Source organism: Panthera leo, chromosome A2 (genome assembly GCF_018350215.1).
Source record: "Panthera leo isolate Ple1 chromosome A2, P.leo_Ple1_pat1.1, whole genome shotgun sequence".
Taxonomy (NCBI): domain Eukaryota; kingdom Metazoa; phylum Chordata; class Mammalia; order Carnivora; family Felidae; genus Panthera; species Panthera leo.
This window is the reverse complement of record NC_056680.1, coordinates 25536085-25543357: the sequence shown is the minus strand read 5'-3', so window position 1 is coordinate 25543357 and position 7273 is coordinate 25536085.

Genomic DNA, 7273 nt, shown 5'->3' with positions numbered 1-7273 from the left:
GTTAAGCCAGATAGTGTGGGGATAGGTTATGGGAGTTATAAAACTGAGATAATGGAATTTAATGTAATGAGACTAGGGAAGGGTTGGTGATTAAGGAAGATTAGATTATGTGGGTGAACCTGATATTAAGACTGATTCCCTAGGGCCCCTGGGTGGCTCCATCGGTTAAGTGTCTGACTTAGGCTCAGGTCATGATCTCACCACTCATGGGTTTGAGCCCTGCATCAGGCTCTGTGCTGACAGCTCAGAGCCTGGAGGCTGTTTTGGATTCTGTGTCTCCATCTGCCCCTTCCCCCCCTCTCTTGCTCTCTCTCTCTCTCTCTCAAAAATAAATAAACATTAAGGAAGAATGATTCCGTAAGTTGATGCATTAATATGGAATCAAGAGGTACAATGGTGAGATCAGCAATGGGAAAGCAGAGATAGAAGGGACAGAAATGAAATCTGTTTAAAGGGAAAAACTTACAAATTTTGGAGCACATGGATAATGAAAAACCTGCATGAGTTACATATAGCTGCTTTCACTCTCTGAAAGTTATAGGCAGATATATACATACTTCTTGAATCCAAGTTAAAACACAAAAAGAAGTGGGGAACTTGGGAGAAAGACCAAATTTCCCAACACTATATCAGCCTAGGATTCCCTCTTTAAGTCTGTATGTCTGCAGTGAAGACACTATTTTGAAAATTTTGATTTGTCTCTCTCCATCTTAATTGCCACTGTTCCAGTCCAAGTCATCATTATGTCTCACCTGGTTGGATGATTGAAATTGCTCCTTAAATGGTCTTCCCCCTTCATTGTTATCTCCGCCTCCTCTTTGTTAGGGGTCCCTAAGACTACGCACCCCCATATTCAATGATATGCTAGGAAGACTCACAGGACTCAGAGTATAGTGTACTCATGGCTGTCCATAATTTATTACAGCAAAAAAGTCAAAGCAATCTCCAATGGGAAAAGGCACATGGGGCAAAGTCCAGGGGAAACCAGACCCAAGCTTCTAAGAGTCTTCTCCCATTGTAGTCATACAGGATGTGGTTAATTCCCCCTAGCAATGGGTTATGACAACACATGTGAAATGTTAATCAGGGAAGCTTGTTTAAAACTCAGTAACCAAGGATTTTATAGGGGGTTAGTCATATAGGCATCCTCTGCCTAGCAGGTACCAAAATTCCAGAGTCCTCAAAGGAAGGCAGGTGTTCAACTTTATGCGGGTGTTCAGTTTAAGAAAGTGAGCAATTCATACATTTGCGTGGTGAGAACCCTTCCAAAATCTGAGTTGCCAAACATGAGCTAAACACCAATCTTGTAAGCCAGACTTTCAAAAGATAGCAGTCAGGCCAGGTATGCTAACTCTCTTCTGTACATCTTCCAACCCATTCTCTAGTCAATAGCCAGAAGGAATCTTCTTAAAATATAAACCAAATTATGTATATTGTACTTAGACTACAGTTCAAGTTCTAACATGATCCATAAGACCCTGCATGATGTTGACAGCTCCTTCCCCCACAAATTCATCTCCAGCTACCTTCCTCATCATCACCCTCTGACCTTATTAGCCTCCTCTAAGTTTCTAAAACATTACCACCCAACAGAACATTCTATGATACTGGAAATGTTCTTCTGCAATGTCCAGTTGCTGTTGGACTACATGTAGCTATTGAGCACTTGAAATATGGCTGGTGTAACTAAGGAAATGAATTTTAAATTTTATTTTATTTTACTTATTTTAAATTTAAATAGCCACATGTGGCTAGTGGCCACAATATTGAGCAGTGCAGTTCTAGAACACACTGAGCTTTTCCCATTTTAAGGCCTTTTGTTGTATGGGAAATTACCTTGATAGCAATGGTAAACATCAATTATATTATTAGGCAGGGTGTCCCAAATATTATAGAACAGAAGTACTCACAGATCAAATTAAAATGCTTCAGTGACAATAAACTTAAAAAAAAAAACTTAAAAAAATGCTTGAGTCACACAGTTTATTTATTTAAAATACAGTGAAAACCAACGGAAAAGAGATGCAGGGTTAAGTTAACACATTATTAGGAAAGGGTGCAAAAGAAGCGAAAGATCTTGCTACTTAAATCCTAGATTACATAATATTTGTATGTCCTACATCTCTCTGCTGCATTAGCCTTCTCTGCTAACTTCAACCAGAGTTGAAGTTCAAGCAAGGGAGTCCACAGACAGAAGGTGTCCTAGGCCAATGACATACATTTGCTCTACCAGCAAGACATGGGGCCAAGTATACCTTGCCAATAGCTGTAGCTTGCCAGTTAACCTGCTAAACAGCTATGGGTTTTATTTGAGCCAAGGGTTTATGTGTTTTAGGCAGAGGACACATGGACCAGAATAGATATTACCAATGAGTTACTGGATTATGACCTCATAAATATTAAGTGCTCATGTATATTTAGTGCATTCTGGACATTAAATATCTCGTATATATTTAATTTGTCATGAATATTTAGTGCTTAGGTGCTTCATGTATATTTAGTGCCTCTCAAGTATTACTCATGGTCCTTTAATCTCTATCCACATTTAACACACATGTGTTCTACCCACTGGCTACTTCTCTATATTTAACACATCTCATGAGTTTCATCTATCCTGTGTTTTTTCTTTTCCTCTGTATCATAAGTCAATATTCTCTAACAGTATAACAAATGCACATTATACCTCTGCCTGTTTCTTCTTTGTAGAGTGACCTTCCTCTGGCTCATCCCATAACAGGCTCCTATAGCCTTTAGGTCTCAGTGGAAATGTCAACTTCTCTGAAAGGCCTTCTCTGATCACCCTTCTGTTAGAGACTGAATTGTGCCCCCTACACCCCTGGCCATATTCATAGGTGAAGTCCTAAACCTAATGTGGCTATTTTTGGTGGCAGAGTCTTTAGAAAGGTAATTATGGTTAAATGAGGTCACAAGTGTGGAGTCATAGTCCTATAGGAATACTTGGTATCCTTAAAGGAAGAAGAGATGCCAAATACTTCTGGTCTATAGTATTTTGTTAAGTCAGCCTTTGAACTGTTTTTACTAATACTTTCGACACCAAACGTGTGGTTTTTTTCCTTACATCAACCTATTCTCCAACTCTCCAGATATCAACTGTGTGTTCAACAATTCAATTTTGACACTATTCTACCTAGAGTTAGCATCAGATCCCTCAAATTAAAGGGCTCAGTCCCATAAGACTGCCCTGTCTTCAGATGTCATTTGGAAGTCCCAGGCTGACACCTGCACTTCTGACTGTGATAAATCAGGGGTTCCTACAACCCTTTCCTCAGGTTTAATAATTTGCTAGAACAGTTCACAGAACTCAAGGAAACCCTTTATTTACTCTTCCCATTTTATTATAAAAGATACAACATGGGCACCTGGGTGGCTCCATTGGTTAAGCCTCAGACTCTTAATTGCAGCTCAGGTCATGATCTCACAGTTCATGAAATCAAGCTCCATGCTGTCAATGCAGAGGTTGACTGGTATTCTCTCTCTCTCTCTCTCTGTTCCTCTCCTGCTCACACTCTCTCTGTCTCTTTCCCAAAATAAGTAAATAAACATTAAAAAAAAGATACATCATAGGAACAGCCACATGGAAGAGAGGCTTAGGGCAAAGTACAGGGGAAGAGTAGAGATTCCATGCTCTCTCTGGGTGCACCACCCTCTCATTATCTCCTTGTGTTCACCAACTCAGACACTCTCCAAATTCCACAACGTAGGAGTTTTTATGGAGGTTTCATTATGGAGGCATGATTGATTAGATCACTGGCCATTGGTAGTTAACCCAATATTCTTCTCTCTGGGAGGTCATGGAGTGGGACTGAAAGTTCAACCCTGTAATCATGCCTCCTTCTTTCTGGCAACCAGCCCCCATCCTGAAGCTATCTAGGGACCCCAGCCACCAGTCATCTCATTAGCACACAAAAGATCCTCTTATCTCTCCAGAGATTCCAAGGGTTTTAGGAGCAGTGTGCCAGGAACTCGGGACAAAGACCACATGCTTACTTTCATTATATTACTCAGCACTAGCAGGCAAATACACTATCTACCAGATCCATCTAAAGTAAGTCTTCCCTGCTCCTGTTAATCTGCTTCTTACTATGGTATTTACTTCTTCACACTTAACATAACTCATCATTATTTTAATTATTTGCTTGAACCTGTTTTCCCCAATAAACTGTAAGCTTGCTATGGCTGTAACAATGCCTGTTTTGCTCATTTTTGTAACCTCAGCAAGGTGTCAATGAATATTTATAAGTGGAACGTCAAAGCTCATGCTGAAAATGAATGAATGAAACTCCAAAGAACATATTAATGTTTGACCAAAAAAAAAAAAAAAAAATTCTACAAATCAGCAAGTCTGGCTCTTAAAAATTATCTTCATGTACTTATATGCCTAAAGCCCTAATTTCTTTTATTGTGGTAAAATACACATAACATAAACCTTACCCTTTTAACCATTTTTAAGCATACAGTTCAGTGCCGTTAAGTCCATTCACGTTGTTGTGCAACCTATTCCTATCTATGTCTAGAACTTTTTCGTCATCCCAAACTGAAACTTTGTGCCCACTGAACAACTTCCTTGTTCCCTCCTTCTCCCAGCCTCTACTTTGTGACCCCATGAATCTAGGTACCTCATATTAAGTGAAATCATACAATCATTGCTTTTTGTGTCTAGCTTAATTTCACTTAGCATAATATCTTCAAGGTTCATCTATGCTGTAACATGTCCCAGAATTTTATTCTTTTAAGGCTGAATAATATTTCAGTGTGTGTGTGTGTATAAACACATTTTGCATATCCACATATAGATGGACTTTTGGGTTGCTTCCACATTTTGGCTATTGTGAATAATGCTGCTATGAATACTGAAGGACAAATATTTGTTTGAGTCCTGCTTTCAATTCTTTTGAGTGTATATCCAGAAATGGGGCTGCTGGGTTATCTGGTAATGCTATGTTTAATTTTTTTGAGGAATTTCTATATATTTCTACTGTGGCTGTATCATTTTACATTCCCACTAGCACCATACAAGGGTTCCAAAACTAACACTTGTTATTTTCTGGGTTTTGTTTGTTTTTCATAATAGCTATCCTAATGAGTGTGAAGTGGTTTCTCACTGTTTTTTATTTGCATTCCCCTAATTCTATAGCTGCTGTAGAAAAGAGTATAGAAATTCCCCTAAAAAAGATGTTTTTGAGCATCTTTTCATGTGCTTATTGGCCATCTGTACATCTTATTTGGAGAAATGTCTATTCAAGTCCTTGGTGCATTTTTGAATTGTGTTGTTTTTTGTCATTGTTCAAGTTGTGGGAGTTCTTCTTCATATATTTATTCTTAGATATCAATCTCGCATCAGGTAAATTATTTGCAAACATCTCCTCTCATTCTGTAGGTTGCCTTTTCACTCTGTAGATGGTGTCCTTTGATGCGCAAAAGTTCTCAATTTTGATGAAGCCCAATTTACTTATTTTTTTCTTTTGTTGCCTGTGCTTTTGATGTCATATCAAAAAAATCATTGCCAAATGCAATGTCATGAAGCCTTTTTCTTGTGTTTTCTTCTAAGAGCTTTATAGGGTTTAGCTCTTATGCTTAAGTCTTTGATTCATCTTGAATTACAGTTGGCTTTTGAACAACACAGGGGTTAGGAGCACCAGTCCCTGGCACAGTTGAAAATCCACATGTAACTTTTGACTCCCCCAAAACTTAACTACTAATAGCCTACTATTGACCAGAAGCTTTACAAATAACATAAACAGTTAACACATATTTTGTATGTTACATGCATTATATACTGTATTCTTACAATAAAATAAGCTAAAGAAAATGTTATTAATAAAATCTTAAGGAAAATACATTTATAGTAGTGTACTGTATTTATAAAAAAAAAATCCACACATAAATGGACCCATGCAGCTCAAGCCTGTGTTGTTCAAGGGTCAGCTGTATTTTTGTATATGGTATAAGGGTACAATGTCATCTTTTTGCATATGGGTATCCAATTTTTCAAGCACCATTTGTCGAAAAGACCATTCTTTCCACATGGAAAAATCACTTGACCATACACCCAACGGTTTATTTCAAGGCTCTCTATTCTATTCCATTGGTCTACATGTCTGTCCTTAAGTCAGTACTATACTGTTGATGTAACTATAGCTTTACAGCAAGGTTTGTAATCAGAAAGTGTGCCCTCTGACTTTGTTCTTCTTTGTAACAAGATTTTTAATCCACTTTCTCAGATTATTCATGGGGGTTCCCACCTCAGTGACACTGCAAAAATACATACTTCATAGCAATTCTTTCTTTCTTTTTTTTTACAATGTTTATTTATTTATTTATCTGTGCTGTCAGCACAGAGCCTGACACTCAATCTCACGAACCAGGAGATCATGACCTAAGCTGAAATCAAGAGTCAGATGCTTAACTGACTCAGCCACCCAGGTGCTCTTCATAGCAATTATTTCTAATGAGAACTAGTCTTTGTAAATGCTTAACATCAAGGCATCTAGGAACAGCAGTACCAGTTTGGAATCATTGCATTTCCTTTATTTCCTTAGACACAAGTCTTACAACAGAATTAGAATTTGCAGTGTTCTAGTATTTTCTGCAGGCTGGCACTGCCTCGTTGGGAAATCAGCCAGGAAGACTTTCTGTATTAAGTTTAACTTAGCTAACTCTTTTAGTTTGGGCTATGAGACTCCATTATCTTGTCTAGCTTGTTCAAAACAAGCTGTTTGGGATTTTTTTCCAGGCAGGGATGCTACACATTCAAGGTTAGTCTAATAAAAAACAAAAGTCAATGGGACAAAAACCATTACAGAAATTGAAGGCAATCTCTGATAACTGAGGCACAGCTTTACTATTTTGCCTCTGTAAATGATAAAAAGAGAGTCAAACTTATTTTAGTGTGGTCTTTAAGATTCTCCATTTTAAGTTAAACAGAAGAAAAATTACAGTTGGAGAAACTTCTTGGTGTTTTGCTGTTCTCCTAACAGAGGTAGGGTGGGGTGGTAAGAAAGAATGTTGGACTGTGTCTGAGGAGGTCTGGCTTCTAGAGGGATTTTGCCATGGGAACTAAGTCACTGGCTCTTTGAGTTTCAGTTTCCTCAACCATGTGTTGAAAGAATTCTTGGATCTCTAAGAACTCTAGCGGCTATAATAATATTACAAATTTTTTTTTACCTCCCTAGATATTATTTCTTAATATTCTCTAATTTTCAGAGCATGTTGTATATAACTGTTATTAGCATTAATGTTTTGTCTGCTCTGC